Source organism: Suricata suricatta, chromosome 10 (assembly GCF_006229205.1).
Source record: "Suricata suricatta isolate VVHF042 chromosome 10, meerkat_22Aug2017_6uvM2_HiC, whole genome shotgun sequence".
Taxonomy (NCBI): Eukaryota; Metazoa; Chordata; class Mammalia; order Carnivora; family Herpestidae; genus Suricata; species Suricata suricatta.
Window position 1 is genome coordinate 78,263,095 of NC_043709.1, and position 26,969 is coordinate 78,290,063.

At 36.7% G+C, this 26,969-nt stretch overlaps 1 protein-coding gene and 1 long non-coding RNA gene across 8 annotated transcripts in view; one reads left to right on the forward strand and one right to left on the reverse strand.

Moving 5' to 3' along the window:
* The window catches only part of CCDC91 (coiled-coil domain containing 91), a 329,701-nt gene extending 328,942 nt beyond the window's left edge, over positions 1 to 759 (reverse strand). For all 3 annotated transcript variants that reach the window (XM_029954362.1, XM_029954358.1, XM_029954359.1), the window contains exon 1: positions 540 to 759. The gene's annotated coding sequence lies outside the window, so the exon portion shown is untranslated. The remainder of the gene's footprint in view (positions 1 to 539) is intronic.
* A 2,362-nt stretch (positions 760 to 3,121) lies between these two features.
* The window catches only part of LOC115305584, a 45,485-nt gene continuing 21,637 nt past the window's right edge, over positions 3,122 to 26,969 (forward strand). For 3 of the 5 annotated variants that reach the window (XR_003914865.1, XR_003914863.1, XR_003914864.1), the window contains exons 1-4: positions 3,122 to 3,529; positions 17,683 to 17,729; positions 22,319 to 22,490; positions 26,778 to 26,818. This is a non-coding gene — a long non-coding RNA (uncharacterized LOC115305584). Of the gene's footprint in view, positions 3,530 to 15,835; positions 16,013 to 17,682; positions 17,730 to 22,318; positions 22,491 to 26,777; positions 26,819 to 26,969 lie in introns of those variants that run through there. The other 2 variants (XR_003914861.1, XR_003914862.1) reach the window with 2 other exon arrangements.

Here is a 26,969-nt window from a genome sequence, read left to right on the forward strand (position 1 = left end):
ATGAAAGATGCCTCACCACTTGGAAAGTTACTGGCTCCTGCCTTAACCCCAAAACGCCCCTTGTATTGCAACATGTGGCCCAGAGTATCTATCAGGTGATGAGGCTGACGGACGCTGCAGAGCTTTTACGCCGGTGGACACAGCAAAGCAGAGGGGGAAACATAAATCAGGCGCCATCGGTGAAAACTCGACAAGGATCTAAGTCTCCGTTCGGTGGGAGCTTCGGTGACACAATAATCACGTGTACTTGTCCGTGGACGTTCGGAAATATTCGATTCTGGAACGTGCAAGGGCTGAAACCTGCCGGCAGAGCAAGTACCGGTTGGCACTCGCGGCCGAGGCGGCGAGGCTGCGTTCCAGCCCGAGGCGGGTCACACCTCCAACTCCCGGCCCGGCGACCTCCCAGGGAGAGGCAGGAGCAGGCGAGAGGCGGAAGCCGGGCCGCGCTCCCCGCCCGCGCCCAGGCCGCCTCGGGGCGCGCCCCCGCCTCACGCGGCCCCGGCCCCAGACCCAGGCCCGGAAGGCGAACCTCCATTTACCTGCTCCCCGCTCGGGCTCCCGCCGCCGCCGCCTCCGCGCCGCTCACCCAAACTGCCAGGTGAGCCACCCCAGCAGACGGCCCCGCACGCGCACACTTGGGGCACGACCCCAAACCCGTCGGGGGGGACCGCGACCCCAACCACACAAGTCGGGATAGCCCACGCACCACCCGGCTTCGTGCACCTCTGCCCCCGGAAGTTGATTTCCTCCAAGGCCCGCCCAGAGCTGCGCTTGTCACTCAACGCCAACACGCGTGTCACGTGGCCCGAGCTGTGGGCCCCATCTTCAGCCACGCCTCCAATGGCTTGAGTAGTCCATGGAGGGGTTGCTTTCTGAAAGAGGTTGACGCAGGAACTACTTCCTGTTAATTATATCTTCTCGTTCCTCTAGAATGACGGGCCCAGTTCCCATGCCTAATGCATGCAAATAAAACCATCCCCAAAATGATACTCCCATGTGAGAGTGTGTAGGACTGTTCCTGAGAAAACCTGCCTGATGTTTTCACCACCACCTGCAGGCAGAGTTCAGTAAAAACGAACTTAGCCAAATGCCTGACAGGTAGTAAGTGCTCAAGAAACAGTTGACTGGACAACTACTCCATCTCATCTCTGCATATCTGAACACTCAAGCACCGGAATGCACCTAAGCTCAGAGCCTCTCCAGGCCATATGACATCAGTCAAAGAGTCTGCTCAGGAATTATTTCTGTTCTTGGCCTTAGCTCCTGATCACAGCAATTTATACATGCCATCTCTGTTTTTGAAACACTTTATTTTCAGCTGCCAAGCCACCCTCTTTTTTTTCCAAGCCTTCAGTCAAGTAATTTCTGAAGAAAAAGAAAAGAGAATGACGTAAATGTCAGGGTTTTATTTCAAAGGAAGAGTGGTTATATAGATTTTTGTGTGTGTTCATAGCAAAGTGTCAATAACTGTTAAAGAGAAACAGTCAACTAGCAAGTCACTTGTTAATGATTCTTCCATCTTTGACCTAGAGGGATATGAAGAACATTTTATTAGCAATATTTTTATTAATGTCTACTTGGCCTACTGAGCTAAGTTGTGACCATCTGAGAATGGACCAGATTCATTCAAGGTGTTTGCCTTCAAGGAGTTTATACTCTAGTGGGAACTTTGAGCATAAATCTCTGGAACATTCACAGTCATTGTATAATAGGCATTTTTTAACATTTTGGATGTTCTTTTATCCATCTTTTCATTGAACAAAATTGACTCAACCCTTAATCTCTGCTGGGTACTTGCAGTAGAAAATGTCAGCAAGTAATCCTAACAATTCTCCAGTAAGTGGAGGCTCAGGTGGTCAGTGACTAGTTCCAATACTGAGCTCAAAAGTCACTCCTTTACACCCTTTTTTTCGGTCATGTGTTTCTATCATGAACAGGTTTCCATGATAATAAATATGATGCTTTCTTACCCAAATTTATTTACCTATCTACTAGACCACCAAGTCAAAGACCACTTTTCATTTGTTTATCTGTCAGTTTACTTCTTATCTTTGTATGTGCAGCAATATCATAGTATTTAGTGATTAGAAGAAAGGTATTCAATAAATGCTTCTTATACTGAGTACAGTTACCTCTATACTATTTCGTGTCTCATCTCTTTCTGCTGGAAACCTCAGATGACTTTCATAGAGTTTTCTTTGATATATTTATGTGTTTCCTCTGTCCTACCTAATCCAATAGTCAATAATAAACAGACTTAACAATAATAATGGAAACTAATATTTATTGAACATTTGCTATGTGCTGGCATAATTAGTTTATGTGACTGGCTAAATATTTTGAATCTAATTTGTCATAACACTAATCCTCCAAGGTAAGGATATTAATATATTCACTTTTTAGATAAGGGTGAAGAGTTACAGAGAGTAATTGAACCAAGTGGCAGAGCAGGATCCAAAGTCAGGACTGCCCAATGAAAGTCTCTGTTTATTTACTACAACACACTGACTGCCTCTGCTTTTCACATCATTTTTTAATCAGTGAATCCCAATTTCACCACCTCCATGAAGTCTTTCTTTCCTTCACACAGTAATTTGTGCTTTTTGTGCTTTTTTAAATTAAGTATAAACTCAATGGTTTTTAGTATATTCACAGAATTGTGCAACAACCACCACAATCAACTTTAGAATATATTTATCACCTCCAAAAGAAACCTTGTACCCTTTGTCAGTCACTCCCCATTCCTCCCATTTCCTGCTCCTAAGGCCTAGATAGGCACTAATCCACTTTATCTCTTTTTAGATTTTCCTATTCTGGACATTTAATATGAACGTGATCATGCAACATGTAGTCTTCTGTGACCGGCTCCCTTCGCTTCACATCATGTTTTCATAGTTCATTTAACCCTGCATCAGTTGTTTCCACTTTTGGACTATTATGAATAATGCTCCTACGAACATTCATATACAAGGTTTTGTGTCAACATCATGTTTTCATGGATATATATACCTACGAGTGGAATTGCTGAGCCATTTGCTAGCTCTGTTTAACCTTTTTAGAAACTGCCAGACTGTTTTCCAAAGTGAAAAACACTTTACATTCTCACTAGCCATGTGTGAAGTTCCAATTTCTCCATAGTGCCTCTTCTTATCTCCTCCAGAACTTACGTGTATTAGAATTTATGGCTCTGTTGCTTTAGGACTTATGACTGTATTACTTTTCAGGGTATTTTTCATAAGCCATCTTGTATTATTATTTGCCTTTGTTATGTATGTATTTGCAGGCTTATTACCCTAATTGGTTGTGACCTTTTGTGATGAGACACATGGTTCCTGCCCTCAAGAGGATCAACTTTGGAGAAAGATATAGACAATCATGTCAGATAGTGTGAGAACAAGCACTGAAAGCAAATTTATTGTTAAAATGTGGAGGAGGAGCTCCTCATTCAACCTGCGTTAAAGAGGAAGTACTTCTCAACAAATGTAAAGCCAAGGGGAGTCTTAAAGAACCAGTACTGGAATTGGCCAAGGTGAGAAGAGACAACGACGCTCCACATAAAGGCACACATACCTCGGCCTGTATCTCCTTGCCTGTGAACTGTAGAGTTCAGTATAGTGTGTAAGTAGGGATAGTGGAGGCAAGGGTGTGAATACATGGGAATGTGACAGGAGAAATGGGAACTGTAGATGGATCAAGAGGGATGGAGAATTTTACAAACTGCTAAGGAGTTTGAAATCTATCCTGTAGGCAATGGAAAATGAATGGATTGTTTAAGTATGGTTGGGGAGAATTACTTCAGTAGCAGTGCACAGGATGGATTATTAGATAGGGAACAAGTTTTCTCTAGACAAACAGGGAAAGAAGACAGATAGAACAACTAGAATGAGGAATTGTGGAAGCCTGAGTTGAAGTGGAAGCCATGAAATTGGCAAACGGGATTTGAAAGGCATGTGGGCAGCAAAAACATAGGAAAGAACAAAAGATGTATTCCAGGTTTTTTGGTGCTATTCAGGGGGATTCAGGAGTAAGACGCTACCCTTGCTGATAAGAATAATGAAACACCACAACTCAGGACCGTTGCAGTTTCTGTGCAGTGGCAGTCACCCACAGAAATGAGATGGATACCCACCTAAAATCCGGTTCACATTTCAAAACTTCTGATGTTCGGACGCTTAAGTGGCTCAGTTGGTTAAGTGTCCAACTTTGGCTCAGGTCATGATCTTGCAATCTGTGAGTTCAAGCCCCGCATCAGGCTCTGTGCTGACATCTCAGAGCCTGGAACCTGCTACTGACTCTGTTTCTCCCTCTCTCTCTGCCCCTCACCCACTCATGCTTTGTCTCTTAAAGATGAATAAATTTTTTTTTTAAATTAAAAAAGAAGACTTTTGATGCCACACCTGCACCAAGAAGGTGTAAGAAGGTTTATTAGTCACATAATGAGACTTTCTTGGAAGATCTGGGTAGGCTTCCCAAACAAGTCCAAAATAGCTGCAAGAAGGGTGGAAGGAGATTGGAAGAGACTGGTCATGGGGGTTTGATGGTAGCTAGGGCGTGATGCTAGGGTGAAAATTTTTACATAGGGGCCAGGGTTTGTGTGGCTTGAATTTCCCACTGGCCCCAAAGAGGGGAGCAGCCAGGCTTTCTCATCAGCCTGCCCAGATGTAGGGCAAGAGAAAACATTCCAAGATGAAGGCTTGGGAGCTGTCAACCTTCAAACACCAAATAATGGAGTCAGAGTCTTGACTACATATGTTTAGAGTTCAGTTTCGCTTTGTTTACTCCAACAGGAAAATAATGTAATTGTTATATCTTTATACACTTTGAAAATGATTGTAGTGGACACTTGCCTTCTCAAAATCTATTCCACTTTTTCCACACTGTGCAGCACACACTTGAAAAATTTGGGTGGAATTAACTTCACCTTTATCCCAAAGTGAATCTAATTAGGATAACCCTGACCTATGATGTTCCCTTAGCCACATACGGTTTGGGATTGAGCACCAGTCATAGGACTTTTGCCCCAAAATTGTGTAATATGGCTCCTTTTCTCCCTCTTGATGTGAATGAGAAAGCATATGATCCTTGTTGCTGAAGGCAGTCATCTTGTGACCAAGAAAATGAAAGAGAAATGGAGCTGAAACCCTGATCAAATAAACAAAGATCTATAACATTGTATGTAAGCAAAAGGATGTAAAGTACAAACTGTGAAATTTTTAAATAAGCACTTTTCTGGCCCCTTTCTCTTCCTATACTAGATTGTTCCATTATGTGAGCCTTCAAATCAAATCAGCATGGAGTCTGATCATTTTGCTACTATTCTCAGTATTGAATACTGAATAGTGTATTGAATGTTGGTTAAGTCAGTTTGAATTTGTTACTGTTATACTTTCCATCAAAATACTTTACTGTACATAATGTGATATAAATGTGCACATATGTGTTACTTAATTTACTTTATCCTCTAATGGTTGTCAGTTGCCATAATCTAGAGTTTGCACTTTAGATGTATTCAGCTGACATTTAATCAGAAACACTGCATTCCAAACATAGCAACAATAAATGCTTCTGCTATCATTATCTTCCATTAACACCTGAGGCTTTGCTAATCAATGGATGTTCTAAACAGGTTTTCATAAGTGAAATTAGGGGTTCTCTATTAGCATAATGGATGTTATAAATTGACTCTCATTGATGAACCAGTGGTGTTCATGACACATAGATTGAATGAAATATTTCAGAGACCATCCCTTCCTTGTGTGACCAAGGTTATAAGAAGTTAGTGAACTCTGTAGTCTACACTTTTAGGAACAGCACCCTTCAGACTCTCAAAAAAAAAAAATGTCTAAAATCCTAATAATCTTCAGTATCCCAAAGATGGAATAGTTTAATTTCTGCTTAACTAAAGGAAGAATCATGCTCATTATGCAGGTGACTGGAAACATGCTTATTACGGAGACGAGGAATGAATTATTTGTGCCCTTCCCTCCCTAGTGCAGATTCATTTTTTAGAATATCTCCAATGCAGGTGCATTGAACGGAGATCTGAGGAGGGTCCGTTAAACTAAATTCAGACTGTCAGAGTGTGAAGGGCTACTAGGAAAGAGAAATTCCAAGATGTAAAAACTTGGGCTACACATGGTCTCTGGCCATAGTTACTTGCCTACAGAAGTAACCAGGAGCAATTAGTTAAAAAACCTAATATTAACAAGAAGATATATTGTTAACCTCAAGCCTGACTGATAATAGCCTATGACTCTTTAATCTTAAACCTCAGATTTCTACATGCAACTTAATAGGAAATAAGCTGCCAAAATAGTGTAATCTCTTTTTTTTTTATGTTTTTTTATTTATTTTTGAGAGACAGAGAGAGACAGCACGAGCAAGGGAGGGTCAGAGAGAGAGGGAGACACAGAATCTGAAGCCGGCTCCAGGCTTTGAGCTGGCTGTCAGCACAGAGCCTGATGCAGGGCTCAAACCCACAGACCGTGAGATCATGACCTGAGCCAAAGCTGGACGCTTAACCAACTGAGCCACCGAGGCGCCCCTGTAATCTCTTCAAAAGAGCAACTTCTCCCAGTGACCATCTCAGATGGGGCCATAAAGAACATCACAAGCAAAACAGTACCTGCACAAAGAACCCATACCACTGTCATCCAGGAGTCCTAACTACTCCTGTCTACAGATTATGACAAAGACCAGTGACTCCTCTGTAATGTTTCCATATATACTCTGTTTAGTTGGGAGTTTTCATTGCAATTACTTTGTTCTTTCTCTTCCATTGCACTTTGCATTTGTTGGGAGTAGGTAACTTGTCACTGGTTGCTAGAGCATAAGGAACTCCAAATGAAGCTAAAACACTTTGCAGAGACAGAAAGAAGATGCCTACTTATTACAGTGGTGGGTGAGCAATAGGGTACACTACAGTGGATGTGGTAGTTGTCATCGAAACTTACATTTCATTCTTGCCCCATTGTGTAGTATTCAGATAAATTGGGTGAGAGTAACCTAAACTTTTCCAAGGTTAGTCCTAATTGGTGTAAGCCAGAAGTTATTCCCAAACCCCTTTCCACAGTGAGTAGGGAAGGTAGACCCAGTCCTAAGTCAATCATGGCATAAACCCTAACCGTAAGAATTGCTTCAGGGATAATCCAATAAACACAAAACTCAAGACCATTTTTCAATGGTTGGTGGAAGGATCCTTCTGTCTTCCTGAGAACCTAAGTGAAAAAGCATGTAATTCCTGTTACTCTTAACAGCCATCTTGTGACCATAAAGGAAACCAGTCTGAGGATAAAACAGATACAGATTATAGAACAAAGCTGATATAATTCAGAGAAAGGGAGCTGAAGCTTTGATCAAATCAGTTCTAAAGTTTCTCTCACCTCTATAGGACTCTTCATTTATCTAAACAATTTTCATTTATTTTTTAATCCAGTTTGTATTAAGTTTTCTGTTACTTTCAATCCCAAGAGTTTTAACTGGTAGAAAGATTTTGTATCCTTATCCTCATATTAAAAGTCAGAAAACAAATTGTCATTTCCTTAAAATGGGAAAGAGCTTTATCTACCTTCTTCCCTTTCCCTTTGTCTATGTTCATGCCAGAGTGAGATTGAAAATCATGTACTGTCCCTGAGCTGTTCTTTAAGATTCATATGATGCTCAGCTTTCACATTAAACCAATGGAAACTATTTCAAATGTGTATTTATAACAGTATATATAAAATATGGAAAGAGTAAACTAAGAAAGTCTTCAATCAGGCCCCTCCTCTAAGCAGGTCCCCTGTAAATTCTGTGCAGCATCTAACCCACTTAGGAAATCTCCATTATATAGGAGATATGTGATCCCTAACTTCACACTCATTTGCAAATTATCATTGGCCACCATTTTGGTTTGCACAGTTTGGCTTGATTCATAACTGGGCAAAAATCACTACCTTAATGTCTAAAAAGCTTTTGTACAGTGAAGGAATCCCATCAACAAAATGATAATCCCTACTGAATGGGATATATCCTATATAGATACATATATCTCCAAACGATGTATCCAATAGAGGCTTCATATCCAAAATATATAAAGACCTTATACAACTCAGCACCTATGTGTGTGTGTCTGTCTGTGTGTGTGTATGCTTAACAAATGAGCAAAGGACCTGAAAAGATGTTTTTTCAAAAACATACAGATAGCCAAACAGACCAGTGAAAAAGTGGTCAACATCACCAATCACCAGGGAAATCTGCAAATCAAAATTACAAAGAAATATCAAGAAATAACAAGTATTGGTGAGGATATGGAGAAAAGGAGCCTTTGTGCACTGTTGCTGGGAATGTAAATTGGGGCAGCCACTATGGAAAACAGTATAGAGGTTTCTCAAAAAATTAAAAATATAAGTGCCATTATGATCTAGCAATTCCACTTTGGAGTATTTATCTGAAAAAAGAATGGAAACACTAATTGGAAAAGATATTTGCAGTTCCATTTTGTTGCAGCATTGTTTACAGCAGCCAAGATATGGAAGCAACCTAAGTGTCCATCAGTAGATCAATGGATAAAAAAGAAGTGGTACACATTTACAAAGGAAAGTTACTCAGTATAAAAAATAATGAGATCTTGCCATTTGCAACAACATGGATGGACTTAGAAGGCACTGTGCTAAATGAAATGAGAGAAAGACAAATCTATGATTTCACATATATGGAATCTTAAAAAAAAAAAGTCAGGAACAGATTCATAAATACAGAGAAGAAACTGGTGGTTGCCAGAGAATTGGGAATGGAGGAATGGACCAAATAGGTGAAGGAGATAAAGAGATACAAAATACAAAATTCCAGTTTTTAAAATCATAAGTCACAGAGATTTAAAGTACAGTATAGGGAATATAATCAATAATAACGTAATAACTTTGTATGGTAACAGTAACTAGACTTGTTCTGATTATTTTCTAATGTACATAAATGTTAAATCACTATGTTGTACACCTGAAACTAAGATAAAATTGTATGCCAACTATATGTCAATAAAAATATGTACTGCTTCTATTATTATCTCAGAGCTTAATACACAAAAGAAGCCATCATCTCATCCATGTAATCATTACAATACATTAATAAAAACTAATTTGCTTGATCAGTTGCCTTTAACTATGATCTCCAAATAATAACCCAGAGATGAAGCACGTGAATGAGGCACATTCACTTTACTTTCTTTACTCTTCATTATATTTTTAAAAAGAAAGCATCAGTGGAAGGAAACTTTCTAAAAACACTAAAAAATCAATGCTGGAATATTTTTTATATTTTGGAATAATTCTAATACCTAAATTATTCACATAATTCCCAGTGCTTAAATGTCACATCTCTGGCTGCTACACACGACTTTTCATGACGATACTGAAAAATCAAAAACTGAGCTAGGTTTTGCATCTATATTAAACCATCATATTACTTCTTTAGAAGTCACTCTACCACTTTTGCAGATGGAGCAAGCAATACTCTGGGCAGAAAGCCATGTGAGAGCTGCTACAATAAAGATAAATTGAATTTAAATGAAACTTTTTCAGAAGTTTTGGTGCACCACAAAATTAACACATCATAAGAAAACTCTGAAGTTTGAAAAATGGAGTTTGAAAGAACATGGTTGAACCCCACTCAGCGTTCTCCTCAGAACTGATCACTCTTTTAAGTTGACTAGGAAAAGCCAAGTGTTGCACATGAACAGTGGAAGGCCCTTCCATTTATTTCTTTCTTTAAATCTTGGATATTATGTATTCTAATGATAAAGAGAATCCCGTGTCCTTATACCACACTTTTACCCCAAAATCATCCCAACATGTGAAAGTTGTCCCTGTTGGAGATCAACTCTGACCACGCATTTCTTGCATTGTTAATGCAAGAGTACCTGGCAACAATTTAAATTATAAATAAATGAAAGACTAGTCAATTTTTCCTTTGATAATAGTTTTCTAAGTTTAAAAGCATAGTTAAAAGGATATAAAGTTATAAGGATATTAAGGCACAGGGTGTACCAAACCTGCAGTGTGAAAACCTATGTTTGGCAATAAGCCACAGACCCACTGCTTTCTAGGGAAAACGGTGAATTCACCAACAGCCAAGGTATTGTTTTGCCTATTACTTATATTAAGTTTTTGTATTATTTTAACACATTTATCAGAATCTTTGCTTAAGATGTGTCTTAAACCCAACATAATACCAAAAATTACAATGTAACAAATGTTAACAATGCCTTTAAATAATAACGCCTAAAGATTAAGTAACAATAAAATTAGCTTTTGCCTCACTGAAGTTCCTTTTAATCAAATTAGATTTATGAGATACCCAAAATCTAGATTCTTGTGAAAATACTTGATAGACAGACTCCTGAGTAAACTATGGATGATATGAGTCTGTAACAAAGAGTATGAACAATGGTATGCTCTGTTTTTCAGGAAAATACTAAGAATCCTTGATGGCTATGTGATTATTCAACAGGCAACATGTCCCCCAAGTTTATAATAGCTTGAAGATTTATTGTTAACAATCTGTAGTGACATGCATATGCTTTACATTCACTACATGTAGTATAAGATAGATAGCTTCTAACTATATGAATTCACTAAAATATACACGCATTTGAGACTACCAGTCACTGTCTATAGAAATTCACTTCCCCATCAACTTCAACAAAATTTTTCTCTGTGGATTCTCTGCCTTTGAGACCATTCTTGTGGTCTTCATTCAAATACATAGGGTCCTTTATCTCCCACCTCAAGTAGCTGTTCTGCAAGTTTTCATCCTTTGTTCTCTTCTCAGATTTAGCTATTCTCCATGGTTAATTTTTTCTACTTTCCATCAACTTTATCTCCTTAATGCAAATGACTCTGGAATACACTGGTGTCTTCTGTATAAAGTCTTCTCACTCAGCCTATATTAATACATTCTACATGTCCACAGAACTCATGCATGTTATCCACCTTTGATCCCATGGAAGTTTTTTTTTTTTTTAATTCTCCAGTCACAATTATTTCTTGAACTCAGAAAATAGGAGATATGCACCTAGATGTCCCGTAGGCAAATTGCATGTCCCACAAACTCATTATCCATCATCCACAAAACTTTTGTATTCAAGCTCACTTAATTGCTTTTTGTACAGTCTGCATTAGTTAGGACACTAGTTTCAGCAATTTCAACAAAGGCTGGAAAATAGTAACGACTTAAATAAGAGAAGTCTTGATTTCTATTTCACATGCAAACATAAGCATAGCAATCCAGGGCTGGTATGGTGACTCCCTGGAGAGCCAACACCCCCTCCTCACACCTTGCTGCTCTCCCATTTTTAATACATGGCTTTCTTCGTCAGGGTTTGATTAACGTGCCCCTGCTCCTGCTATCATGTCTACACACTAACTGGCAGAAAAAGGGAAAGGAGAGGACGTGAAGGTAATGCCTCTTCTTTTTAAGTGGAGGGCACAGAAGGCACACATTTCACTTCCATTCATATCCCATTGGCTAGAACTTTGCCATATAACCATGCTTAGCTACAAGGGAAGCTGGAAAATGTTTTTTTCAGCTGAGCATATTTTGTGTCCTGCTAAAACTCAGAGATTCTATCACAATAGAGGAAAGGAATAATGTATTCTGAAGAACAACCATCAACCCCTCTCACATCCAGTACTGTAAAAAACCCTTTGGGGCACCTGAGTGGCTCAGTCAGTTAAGCCTCTGACTTTAGCTCAGGTCGTGATCTCAGTTTGTGGGTTCAAGCTCCGCATCAGGCTCTGTGCTGACAGCCCAGAGCCTGGAGCTTGCTTCGGATTCTGTGTCTCCCTCTCCTTCTGTCCCTCTCCCACTCACACTGTCAAAAATAAATGAACATCAAAACAAATGTAAAAAAAGAAGAAATCTCTTGATCTTCTTTTCTCCTCTTCCTTACTACTACTGCTTTGTTAACATGTATTTACTCTTCCCATCTGAATGCACACTGGATGGTTTCTAACGCTGTAATCTGAATGAGATGGAACAGAATGTACTCACAAATCATTGGCTATATACTATGTAACTAAGGCTGTATTAATTCACTCTAATAAAGTGGAGTAACTCTAACAAAGGAAACCACCTCTGGTATCATCAGTAGCTGTGATCAGAGATACTACTTGATTGAGCTTGAGTTAGTCTATGGTCAACTTCCAGATGCCATCCAGTTTTGCAGGAGCCAGACAAGTGAGTCAAAATGGAGATATGATGGGCTCACCACCCATGCATCCATTAACAACATTTTTTGAAAAGGGCCAGATAGTTAATATTTTAGGCTTCCCAGGCCATGCTGTTTCTGTTGCAGCCAGTGAACCCACTGTAAGCTAATCCTTAGAACCCCATTTTTTAAACTGCCTTACATAGGCTTCCATTCTAACTGGGGGCCCCTTTTGATGTGTTAGGATTCAATTTGGCCATGATCCTAAAACTGCTCTAAAAAAAAATTTATTAATTGTTTAGTTGAAAAGCCCTATAGAAGGAAAAGATGTCAACATCATAAATACACTAATAGAGTGATTTTTAAATAAGCCTTTTAAATTCTATGACCCTGATGGTTGTCTTTCACTCTTTGGTTGGTATCCATTAAAAAAAAATTAGTTGTATGAAAAAGCAAAGGGAAAACTTTATATGATAGGTTAAAATATTGTGCTGATTCACACATAATGCTACCAGTTCCCCTATTTGATTTATGAATATTTACTTTATTCTAGAAGGGTTTACTACAATGCAAAATATAGGATATATCCTGTTTGATTAAATGGTTACTAGACAGAGTTGGTAGTTATTTAACCAAAGCTTGAGTAACATTATCTCTGTGGTGAACAACCAATTTTGTTTATACCATTTCTCCTCATGGTACCTTTTCAGTTACATAACATACAACAGTACAAAGACTGGGCTTAAATACATCTTAACATATATGGTTAACACTTAAAATTTTAAAATAATTATTCACCAGTGTATGATATCATTGGAAACATAGAATTTTGGAGGTTAAAGGAGCTTACATGCTATTTTATTTAAACTTCTCTCTGAATTCAGGAATCCCTTCACCCACATTTAAGCAACAATTCAGCAGAAACCAGTATAAAACCTCCCACAGAATGTTTTTTTTTACTTGAAAGTAAAATAAATTAACAAAAAGTAAAAACTAGTTTGCTTAATTTGCATGTAAACAGCCTCAGAAAATTAAAAGATTGAGAGTCAAGAAAGGATTTTTAGTTCTAATGTAATTTAAACTTTCAACTACATAATAAAGAACATAAGGAAGAATTAAGCTTTCATTTTAGAAGGTTAGAATGGACTTCTAAGCAAGGTCAGTTTCTTGGAGCTTGAAGAGTCAAAATTTTTATTAAAGGGGACTTTTCTTTCTTAAACAAGATTAGCATGCCATCAAACAACAAGATGGCGCTTATTCCATATTTCTGCGAGTCTGTTTATTTCTTCTTCAGAAAGGCAATTCCCACTTATTTTAAGATTACTCATTACTGGCATCATTCATACCAAATGTAGCTTCCCAAAGTTCAGAATAGGATGAGAAAATAACAAACGTCATTGCCTACAAACAGCAAATACAGTTGATTGAAGAAACCAATGAAACACCTCGTTGGTCACTGGGTTATTCGTATCCTTCCTAGAATATGAGTTTTGAGCAGTTCCATGTTTGTTCTTAGACTTTTAATTATCCCTTTAGTCATGGGTAGTATTTGGTCAGGTGGTACTGAATAAATGAATAATATCACCCAGCAGTACGGCAGTACTAATACGGTCAAAAGCCAGATACACTTGCTGTTCTTCCAAGTCAAATAGTACTTCTAATGCTGTTAAGTTGGTTATTTGGTTTCTGACCATCTCTTTAAGAATGAGAAAGCTCTATATTTTTATGGATAAAATAGGATTTGTTAATGAGAATATACAAGAGTTTAGCATGGCAAGTACTAAAAATCCATTTCCCTTACAAACCGAGGAGAAAGTTTTTTCCCCATGGTTTTCATGCAATGCGAGAGGATATTTGAAGATGCAGAGAAATGTGGTGGAAGTAATAGTAATTTTTTTTTAAATTCTTGGTTTAGTAAGACTCATTACAAGTATTCTGGATCCATTTTTGGCTAAGCAAAGAGGAAAGTTTTACCAGCTGATGGCCGTTTGATGACCTACATGGAAAGAACTGGTAGACTTAGGAGAGCACAATTGAGAGAAGTGATCACATTGCGAAATGTGACATCATTCTTTGGCACCAGCTGGCATCCTGGACACGGAGAGTGAGTTATACTTTCAACCCTGAGGTTTCCCCTCCAGAGTACCCTTGCGGCTCACCAGAGGGCGCTGTGCAGTAATCGGCCCTACAGCTTCCTGCACTGGATGTCTCCTCTGGAACAGACCATGTCAAATCATCAGAACCAGAGATCAGGCAAGATAATAGATTATGGGAATTGTTTTGTTAGATATGTTGTGTATATTCCCCCTGCATAGAATTCTTTACATTGAGAAATTAATCAATCACTACATGAGACACAAGGTAATTAGCTTTTAGTAAATCCCATTACAGTTTGAAATTTATGACAATAGTCTTGGGATTACTAAGCTCAGTTCTCCTCTTTAGACTTACAAATGCATAATATTCTTCAAAGGTGAATAAATGTCCTTTCACATGTCTCATGTCCGAATGCTCACGAGTTTTCAATCTTATACACAGAGTGAATAATTCTCTGAACACTTTATTGAACAATTGGAGTGTGGAATATAACAAGATGAAGCACCTATAAAGCCTGCTCAAAAGGAGCTTGAAATCTCTCAAGAGACTAAAGTGCAAATGAAAAATTAAATACGTGATCAGCATTACACAAAGTGAGAGATACATATAAAGTACTATGAAAATTCAGAGGATGGGAACATGAAGGCTTTCTGAAGTGTTCGAAATCTGAACTGAGTGTTGCGCTGAGGCAGAATTCTTAGACATATTGAAAGTGATAAAAGTACATCCTAGATAAAGAAAACATTTATGGATGGCAGGTTAAAGGACTGATGAGCCCAAGAGAATGTGAAAGGTAGTGGTAGAAATAATGCTAAGGACTATATTATGAACAGGTCCATGAAAGTATTGAACACCAGGATGAGATGCTCCCCAAACTGAGCTGATAATGGGAATTTGTAAGAGAACATTAGCATTTGCCCTGTATACTAAGAAAATTGATCTTCAGTATTGTGCGGATGGATTAGATAATTAAGAATCCAGGGGCGCCTGGGTGGCTCAGTCGGTTAAATGAAATGTCTGGCTTCGGCTCAGGTCATGATCGCACGTTCGTGGGTTCGAGCCCCGTGTTGGGCTCTGTGCTGACAGCTCAGGGCCTGGAGCCTGTTTCTGATTCTGTGTCTCCCTCTCTCTCTGCCCCTCCCCACTCATGCTCTGTCTCTCTCTCTCTCTCAAAAATAAGTAAAACATTTTTTAAAAATTAAAAAAAAATCCAAAGGTAGAGAGTTGAGTTAGAAAGCTATTTCAATAATCCTATATAGTTTGAAAATAAGGCAAGTAAGACATTCTGTAAAGGTAAAAATGGTATGAGTAAAACCTAAGTAGATGTGGGTGGGGTAAAGAGAAAAAGAAGTCAAAACAGAGTTTGGGGTTTTGAGCTGTCTGGAAGAATGACAATTTCATTTATTGAAATATAGGACACAGCAGAAGCCAGCTTGGGAAATAAATCGATATATTTACCAAAAATCTTAAATAGAATATACGAGTTAAAATCTTTATGAAGCTAAATACTCACTTTTCCTTGTTCTTTTAAACTGATTCAGATAAAATTGGAGGACTCACTACTCTTGAAACCTCCCCAAAAGTCTACTCAAACAACAAATGTTTTGAAAATTTTAAATGTGAAATTTTAAGAGGAACGTATTAAGCACTCAGTGTTAACAAACTTAAATTACATCATTATGTTAAATGAGGTGAACTTCAAGGTGTTCTCTCACCACTGAGGAAACTAAGGTTTGTTACACTTAATTCTTGCTAAAAATTAAAGAATACCATAAAGTTACCAAATTTGTGAATTTGTGCTTAATAAAAAGGAGAGAATTGCAACTTTTTGCTGATGCAATCATATTCTGTGCATTTTTTTTCTTTCTAATAAAACACTATGATACGACACTTAAAGGAATCAATAACAACCTGTTAAGGAAACAAAGAGAAATATGACTTCCTTTAATATTTTTAAATGTTTTCTTAATGTATTAACTGAAAATGCCTATGGTGGAGTCCCATTTGCCCAAATACATTGTAATGTCTTTGCCCAACTCAGCTGACAGTTACAAAATCCAGAAACCAAGCTGTGAAAGAAACTTTTCCAGTTGAAGCATCTGCTTTTGTTGCAGATTTTTCAATCATATAGGAAGTTTTGCAGTTGCCTTGATTTCGTCTGTTAGTTTTTTCTGTCAAATTTAAATAAATGACATAAGTGGCATGGACTTGTTTCTTAGACACCAAAAAAAATTTTGGTAGTAAATTTTCCACATTTGAGCTCTATATTCCTATCTTTCACTCTTGACCCTGAATCCCCTGCTAATCAAATAGCTCTTATCCATACTTGGACCCTGCAGCTTTAAATTTTTTTCTGTGTCCACCACAAAGGAGTCTTTTATATGTTCATTATGTTCTCTCAATCCTGAGCTCATGCGTATATAATTTAAAACAAAAATAAGCCTTTTTATCTTGTTGGAATATTGTATATGGTATTCTTAGTGTATGTCTTGTCCAATTAGAACTACAAGGCATCATGCTATTCTTTTTTTATATATATTTTTTTACGTTTTATTTATTTTTGAGAGAGAGAGAGAGACAGCATGAGCAGGAGAGGGTCAGAGAAAGAGGGAGACACAGAATCTGAAGACAGGCCCCAGGCTCTGAGCTAGCTGTCAGCACAGAGCCCGATTCAGGGCTTGAATCTATGAACCATGAGATCATGACCTGTGCCGAAGTCAGACGCTCAGGTTAGACTGAGCCACCCAGGTGCCCCAGCATTATGCTATTCTTAACACCACTTTGCTTAGTCACCTACATGTGCTAAGTTACTATGGGAAGCCCTACTGCATTCAATGCCATTAGGACTTCAGATGAACATTTTAGAAATTGACACCATCATATTTTGTTATGATTGTTCCTTTTGTTGTTTATACATGCCCACCTGGAATGTAAACCACAGGAGGCGAAGGATGATGTCTAGTTTAAGAAGCACACTGAGCACACTGACTTGTTAGAAAACAAGGAGAGAGTGGAAAATTCAGCTAGTCCCAAATGGGACTAGTGGGAAAGGTCGCAACATTGGCTAGTATTCTGCTGAAAGGAAAAAAGGGAGGTACCAGAAAATGAGATTATAGTTATTATCCAAGGATCAGAAAGCGTAAAAGAATCAAACCTCTCTGGTCTTCCCTTTTATAGCTATCTGTCCAATATATCTTTAGTTGCATATGTACCTAACTAATTATGATGACATACACATAAAATTTATTATCTTAACCATTTTAAGTGTACAGTTTAGTGGTATTGCATACATTCACATTGTTATGCAACCATTATCATTTATCTCTAGAACTCTTTTCATATTGCAAAACTGAACCTTTGTACCAATTACACAACAAATCTCCATTTCTTCCTCCCTCCAGAACCTAGAAATTACCATTTTCTGTCTGGATGAATTTGAGCACTCAAGGTAACTCATAGAAGTTGAATCAAGTATTGGTTTCTCTATAACTGCCTTATTTCACTTAACGTCATGTCCTCAAGGTTTATCTATGCCTTAGCATGTGTCAAAATTTCCTCTCCTTTTTAAGGCTGAATTCTAGTCTACTGCATGTATATATCACATTTTGTTTATCAGTTTCTCTGTCCCTGACACTTGGGCTGTGTCCACCATCTGGCTGTTGTGAGTAATGGTGCTATGAACGTGGGTACACAAATATCTCTTCATAAAGATGCTTTCCATTCTTTTGGGTATAGATCCAGAAGTAGAATTGCTGGATCATATGATAATACTATTTTTAGTTTTTTGAGGAAGCACCATACTATTTTCCATAGTTACTTCACCACTTTGCATTGTCACTTAGCAAAAGGGTTCCAGTTTCTCCACATCTTTGCAAACACTTGTTGGGATGTTTTGATAGTAGCCACCCTAACTAGTCTGAGATAGTATCTCGTGTGGATTTGATTTGTATTTCCCTAATGTTTGATGTTGAGCATCTCTTCATATGATTGTTAGCTATTTGTATAGCTTCTTTGGAGAAATATCTATTCAAGTCTTTTGCCCATTGTTATACTGGGTTCTTTGTAGGGTTTTTGTTGTTGTTGTTGTTGTTGGGCTGTTGTCCTTTATACATTCTAAATATGTAAGATATATGATCTGCAAATATTTTCTCCCATTCCCTTTTCACTCCATTGATCATGTCCTTTAATGCAGAGTAGTATTATGTAGTATGCACACTATTTTATGTAGTCCAATTTATCTATTTTTTGTTGTTGTTACATGTGTTTTAGTGTCATAGACATGAAATCATTGACATATCCAATGTCATAAAGACTTTCTCCTATGTTTTCTTCTAAGGGCTTTATAGTTTTAACTCCTCACATGTAGGTTTTTGATCCATTTTGATCCATTTTTGTATATGATGTAAGGTCCAACTTCATTCTTTTCATATGTGTCTTGCCAGTTATCCCAACACCATTTGTTGAAAAGACTGTCATTTGCCCACTGATTGTTCTTGGTATCTTTGTGAAAAATCATTTGGCCATATGTGGAAAAGTTTAGTTTTGAACTCTGTATTCTATTCTGTTTGTCTATATATCTGCTTGTTATGCCAGTACTACACTCTTTTAAATACCATGACTTTGTAGTAAGTTTTGAAATCAGGAGGTAATGACACATCCGACTTTGTTCTTCCTTTTAAAGATTGTTTTGGTTATTCAGGGTCCCTTGAGATTCCATATGAATTTTAGGATTTTTTTGTAATTCTTCAAAATAAATTGTTGGGATTTTGATAGGATTTTGATTGTGTTGGGTCAGTCGGTCACTTTGGGTAGTATGGACATTTTAACGATATTAAGTCTTTCAATTTCAAATATATCCTTTTTATTTTTTTATTTTTATTTATTATTGAGACAGAGAGAAACAGAGCATGAGTGGGGGAGGGGCAGAAAGAGAGGGAGACACGGAATCTGAAACAGGCTCCAGGCTCTGAGCTGTCAACACAGAGCCCAATGCGGGGCTCGAACCTACAGACCATGAGATCATGACCTGAGCCAAAGTCAGACACTTAACTGATTGAGCCACCTAGGTGCCCAATTTCAAATATATCTTTAAGGCTAAGAACATGAACCATTTCAAAAAAATCCATTTATTTGCATGAAAGGAACCGTAAGCAATGTATTATAGGCATCCAAATGTCAAATTCTAAGCAGTTGACGCAATACTAAGGATTGGAGTTCTTTGTCAATTAAAAATTTGAAACACAACCAGTAGAATTTACTAATCTGTTGGAGGAGACAACAACAACAAAAAATTAAATACAGCTTTGTTATTATTAAATTCCTATATATACTAGGTTTTATTTATGTGTTTTTTATTCTATTTCTATTGATCTATGTCTATGGTAACATAGCACTATATTACATTTTTAATTATTATCATTTTATAATTTGGTTTAATGTTCTTTGGGCCTATTATCCATGCATTGTTCTTTTCTCATAAATAAATTAATTAGTCTTGCTCATTATTTTCTCAAGAAAGCTTTATGAAATTTTTAACAAATTTAAAAAATTCTGATGAGAATTTTCATTTAAATCATATTATGTATGAATTAATTTGAAGGCACTTGATATCTTCATAATATTGAATCTTCAACATCCAAGAATGATGTTTCCACTTATTCAAGATTTATCTAAGAAATGTTTTATTAATTTATTTATGTCCTCCTTACATATTGTTACATTTGATCTATTATATATAATATATATTATAGAAGTTTGATTAAGCATTGGATTTTGAATTTTATCAAATATCATTTGTGTATTCTATCAACCAGGGATCAGCCAGGGACACAGAGGCACTCCATGTTATCCAGGTGCCAAGAGTTCAATATAGGAATTAGAGGTTTACGCAACTCTTAGAAGAACAGGAGAAACAAAGGTCAGGGAGTTCAAAAGTACAGATGTCAGTTTGTAACATCACAAGAGGTGGCTCTCAAGAACTCTTGAGAAAGCCAGTGCAAATCTCAGGTGTACGTACTCCTTTGTCAGTTCGCAACAGCCTCCAGAGAATAATGGCCTTTGCTTCTCATGCCCGATAAATCTCATGTCAGGGCTCATTGGCAAATTCTGATCATCTGTGGTTTCTCCTCTGTACTAAAAGGGTAGAAAAGTAATGTCAAATGAACACCTATCTAGTCCAATTTAAGAAGACCAGCATTACTGCAGTGAACATATAATTTCTTTTAATGTGATAAATTTTATTAATAGGTTTCCTAGTATTAAGCCACATTTGGAAAAAAATCCCCACCTCATTTTGGTGTATTTTGAAATATGCTGTCAACTTTAAAATGACTCTATTTAGTTGGGGTTTTTTGTATCATATTTATGAAAGATTTCTGCAGTAATATCATATTATCTTTTTTATTTTGCTACCAAGGTTCTATTTGCACTATAAAACGAACTGAGAAGGTTTCTATCTTTTCCTGTATTCTGAAAGAATTAAAATTTATCACATGGGAATTACCTATTGTTTGATAATTAGAAATAACTCACAAAAACTTCTGGGCCTAAAACCTTTATTACCCATTTCCCCCACCCCTACCATGAAGTAATTACTGATCTGTGCTGTTCTCAATTTTACCAATATTATAATAGAAAATAACAAACTTTCCAAAGCTGAAGAAACATGTACATTTGTAATGAAAATAGTTCAATAACTGAATCAGGCTAAATTAATTAAAAGATTCTAATACCTAGACTTATTTGGATACATATTTTAGATTTCAAAGAGAGCCCATTAACACAGATTACCTGGGCTTGACTATAACACTGAAGAAGAAAACAATGTATCCCACTTTTGAGAGAACCTTGTATTACCCAAAAGTTCGAAACTCAGATACATTTTCTGATACATATGAAATCAATAGAAAGACATTCTCAAAAATGCAAGGGCTCAGAAAGTATATACCATTTTAATATTCTTAATGAAAATATTTTTTAGAGATATGTCCCTGTCCAGTAGGAAATGCATTAAAATAAACAATAAAAGGGAGAAGAAATTGTAATTAAAAAAAACTGCATCAGTGGCAGTTCAATACTGAGTTAAATTTAAATATTTGTTGGAATTATTGATGCAAACTTAGTGCAAATGTCAAAACATTCTTAAGTGATGTCTAATAAAGGGGCGTCTAGGTGGCTCAGTTGGTTAAGCGTCTGACTTCAGCTCAGGTCATGATCTCATGGTTCATGAGTGTGCGTTCGAGCCCTGTGTCAGGCTCTGTGCTGACAGCTGACAGCAGGGAGCCTGGAGCTTGCTTTGGACTCTGTGTCTCCCTCTCTCTCTGCCAGACCCCTGCTCATGCTCTGTCTGTCTGTCTCTCTCAAAAATAAATAAACATTGAAAAAAGAGATGTCTAATACAACATACTTTCTAAGATTAAGGGTAATCATTAATGGGATTTAAAATAGCATAGCAAAGATTAAAAAAAAAAGATTTGTAATAGTTGTATGAGCTTGGATATGAGGCAATTTGTTTTTGTAGTCACTATTGGTAAAATAATAAATTTAGCTATTTCATAGGCTAATTTGGTAACAATGTCTAGAACTTTTCTAAATTCATAGCTTATGACCCAGTATGTCTACAATTAGAAATTTGTTCTAAGGAACAATTAGATAACATGCAAAGACATGTATAAGAATTGTCCTTACACTCTTGTTTATAATAGATGATATATAGATCTATCACCTCCTTTCCTATGCTTTGGTTTCCATATTTGTTTCCTAAATGCTAAAGGAATCTTCATAGGAAGATTTTTGAAATCCCATTGCATTTTTAATTTTTTTAAAGTTCTCTTTTTTAATTCAACTGGTTTGAAATTTTGTCCTTTTCCTTTAATTACCTCTATTTGTCTCAATTTATAGACTTGCTCTTAGATCTTTCTTCTGTTATAGAGATCACGTTCTCCTGAATTTTATTTAAAATACATATGAGATGTCATTTTTTAAAACGTGGCTCCACTTGCCCCACAACCAATGGAAATCTCTTGAATATTGTGACAGGTGAATGGCACCCTTCCTTAAGTTCCAAGTTCTTGGATCTCAAAAGGAAGATGTTAAGAGAAGAGGTAGCCAGCTGTGCTCCTGGTGCCGTGCCAGCAGGAAGTTCCCTTTGGACTGGGCTGCATACATCATAATAGCAACGTGATGACTCCAGCAACAGTATGAAAAACAGGTGAGAAGGATGTTCACATCTCAGGCAGTGGATTTACATATGAGGATATAAAAATATTCTGTGGGAAAAAGATGAGGGTCCAAACTATACCTGTTTCAATGGAATTGAGAAGAGAGGTTCAATTTGAGAAAGATTTAATTGGTACTAATAACAAACATCGTGGGGTTTTTTGTGGGAATTGAAAGAGAGAAAGGACAGGATAGGAAATTATTCAGAAATATCTACCTTGGATGACTGGCTTAAAGATGAACTCCTAATTGAGACAGGAAATAAAGGAGGAAAATCGGACTTCTGGAGTTTAAACAATAATTTCAGTTTGGAACTTAATTAGTTTGGGATATTTATATGAAAGCAGGTGGAAATGCCAAGTAGACAATCTGAAATATGCAACTAGATATCAGGTTTTTGGAGGTGGAGATAAGGATTTGAGCAATATTAATAGACTGTAGTTAAGACAAAACCAAACAAACAAAGAAGCAAAAATAAAATCTCTGGATCAAATGCCCTGCAAAAAGTTACAACAAGGAAAAACTTAAAAAAAAAAAAAACAGAAGAGGCACCTGTGTGGCTCAGTTGGTTAAGCCGCTGACTTTGGCTTTGGTCATGATCTTGCAGTCGTGAGTTCTAGCCCTGCATTGGGCTCTGTGCTGACAGCTCAGAGCCAGGAGCCTGCTTCAGATTCTGTGCCTTCCCCTTTCTCAGCCTCTCCCCCACTTGCACTCTCTCTCTCTCTCTCTCTCTCTCTCTCAAAAATAATAAATATAAAATAATTTACAAAAAAAAACCCCAGAAGAACATCAATATTTAAGGAATGGTTAGAAGAAAATCTAGTTAAGGGGATAAGAGGGAGCAATTTAATAATTAGAAAAATAACCAGAATAGCCAAATTAGGAGAAAAAAATTTTTGTTTAAGTATCTTATTTAGAGAAAAGAAAGAACCGTTAAAAAGTCAAAAGGGCCCAAGCCATCACAGGAGGTAAAGATTGGAGAGTGGCCATGAGAGATGGTGATTTTGTCATTAGCAATCCTATAGAGAGCCCCATCATGGGGACTATACGAGAATACTGTAGCAGACTGAGTAGTAACCAAAAGATGAGGAAGCTTGGTTGACAAAAAGAAAGGAAACCATATCGTTTAAATATGTATTTAAACAGTTCTCTTTTTTCTCCTTAGTTCTATGTAAATTTTTACTAATACACCACTTAAGAAAAGTGCACAAATCATAAGTGTATATCCAATGAATATTCACAAAATGAATATGGAACCACTCATAGAACCAACACACAGATCAAGAAACCAACTACCAGAATCTCAAGGACCTCTTTGTGTGCCCTTCATTTCTCTACCCATCTCCCATCTATTATCTTGACATCTAACACCATAGGTCAGCTTTGTTGTCTCCATGCCTGTCTTTTAAAATAAGATGTAACTAATTGAACACATTTCAATAGTTTAGGATGGTTATTATGAGCACAAAGTACAAGATAAGGCAGTAGCCTTATTGGCCTCCATATCTATAGAGCCTGGTGGAGGGTCTGAAGCATCATAGGTGCTACTAAGTTAATGGAATGAAAGAATAGAACTTCATAATCAGCTGCCATGCTACTAATCATTGTACTCCCCAAATGTTATATGACCTTCTCAGGGCCATTGCAATTGGTTTTAATTGAAATCATTCTCTTATCAAAATGTAGGGGGGAAATGGTGGAATATGGCAAGAAAAATGCTTTATCAAAGAATTAAAACTATTCATTTATTTCCGTTGAGAGATCTCTTTTAGCTTGCTTGTTCTTTCAGTATCTGAGTCACATTCTGTTCATTATTTCTAGCACCGCTCAGGACTGCCTCCTAACAACCTTCTAGAATAGTCAGTTCTGCAACTCATTAGCAAAATCCCTGACTCATTTCTCTACTTCAAGCTCTTTTATAGCTTTAATAAATGTAGCTGTTGTTATTAATAGCAAGATCCTTAAGAATGAGGACTTATTTTATTCCTTAACTCATAAAGATTTATCCTAAGATCATATAGCCCTATCTATAGCTCCAATGATTTATACACTTTTATTACAAAATATATTCATTTGTAGGAAAAAACATCTGAGTGGAAATGTGATTAAAAAGCAACTGTCATTGATTTTGTATGGCTCTGTTAATTGCCTGCCATTCCTTCCACATATTCTCAATTTAATTTGATCTGATACCATTAAAATATTAACCTCAGGGAAAGTTACAGGGATTCAAACATTTAAGATTAAAACCATAAGTTAAAGCTGCTTCTTTGCCCATACTCCCCACGCTTGTTCCTAACAAAAGCAAAGATTAAATGGAATCCTTTCTTACTTTTGGAGAGTGCACTGAACTCACTTGCCTGAACAATATGTCCATTATGACATAGCACTAAGATTACTTTTATGAATAAGTATAGGGATACAATTTTTTCTTTCTGTTAAAAAAAAAGAATTCAAATCTTTTTTTTTCTTTTTTGAAGTAGCTAGGTTGCATTTTCATACCAAAAGCTCATGGGTGAACATAAGGTTCTCTGTTATCAAAAACAAAGAAAAATATTCTTATATAAAGTATAATTTTTGTTATAGTGAGCTATCGGGAGAAAAATTCAAATTTGAAACATCCCACCGCTCTCAGAAGGATAGATTTTTTGAATTATAAATATTTTATGTGAAAGAATACCAACTGGTAGTCCTAGATATTCTAGAGTATTTATTATCTAACCCCTATCTACTTTAATATACGTAGAAAACACAGATATAAGTGATTATTGAAGCAAGTACAAAAGCACAAAAGTGAAGAAATATAAAAGGGAAAATGACATAAAAAGAAATTTGGTTGTTCCATAAAGTATGGGCTCAGGGTAACTACTGATTTATCAAAAAAAAAATTACTTTAAACTTCTTGGCAGGGGTGGGAAATATATGAGTTATAGAGCTTTCCTTAAATAATAAGAATCACACTAATTAGAAAAAGTACTTCCTGCATTAAACTCTAAAAAATTTTTCATTTTGTAGATCTTCTTATTGAGCACACAGAACAAAATAGTTATTTTTTAAAACAGATTTTAGAAGAGTTTCTGAAATATTTAGGGCATTACGGAAGTTTATATTGTAATATATAAGCTGTGTTACTTTCAAGGCAAATGTAAACTTTAGTTTATTAACTGGGTTTTTCATGTCAGTTTTAAACTATTAACATTTATATCTTTAATCATCATTACATTTGCAAAATGTTTTTTAAAAAGCAGAAATGCAAAGGTAAGAGGAGTGAAGAAGGAAAAGGAACTGACATCAATATTTATTGAAAAATTCATTTTTGTTGACTACAGCATCCTTTACTTGAATTTATGATGCATGAAGCTATGAATAACTTAGAAAATTCTAAATGCTTCAGAATAAGGGCGGCAACAATAGAACCCATATTTCCGATTCAGTCTCTGAGTTTTTCCACAGAACAATTTCTTCGTCTCTTCAAATATGTGGTTATATAATATACACAATTCACATGTTAATACCAGCACAGTATATGCATTTAATGTTTACAACAGAGGCAAAATACTAGATATTTCTTTCTGGAGAAATAGGTCCTATGTCTAATCATTCAACTGCCCTCTTCTTAAAAACTGTTTTATACATTAATTTTAAAGTTACTTTTGTGAGAGAAATATTTTATCAGTGGAAGTAGGTAGACAGATAGCAATGTTTTCTTCCTTACATATAATGTTTATTTCCTTGTGGTCCTGCTGTTTCATCATACATTTTCCACACTTTTCACTTTCATCCCAAGCGGCTAAAACAGAATCTGAGAATACAAAATTCTCAAGTGCAAAACACTGCAGTAGAATAAGAAATGGTACTTATAAACTACCCAGGGTGCTGCAAACTTCTGGCAATTAATTTCAATTAAGTTATTTACAAGGTGCGCCACTACTAACTTGTGCCCAGATGTTGCAGTTGGCAAAATGCGATGGCCACCAATGTAGTCAATTTCAGTAACAATCACTCATTGATGGAATTTTCACACCGAATTCACAGCACCTTCGTAACATTAGAACATGATGTCATCACCCTTTGCCTCATCATAACCATAAAAATGCCAGTACGAGTTGCAACAAATTCCTGCAGGCAATTGCTAAGTTCTAGAGACGTTGTAGTGAACACCTGGCCTGACTCAGAATCTAGCAGCTTTCAAAGTTTCGTTACCAGATGTTTGTGGAACAACTTATGCGTGTTATGGAAAACATACACTTTTTTTTTCATTTGCATGAACGATTACCAGGTCTTTGGAAGTGGTGGAAACATATGTTTCGTGAAAAAAAGGTTAGTAATAAGATTTTATTAGGGAAATATTTTTATTAAAATCAGCATGATTAGTCTTTAACACTGTGAATTAAATCTCTGTAATCATGTTTATACCCAATTATTTGTTAATATGATAAAATACATCTTCACAAATTAAGTAAGTGGTACA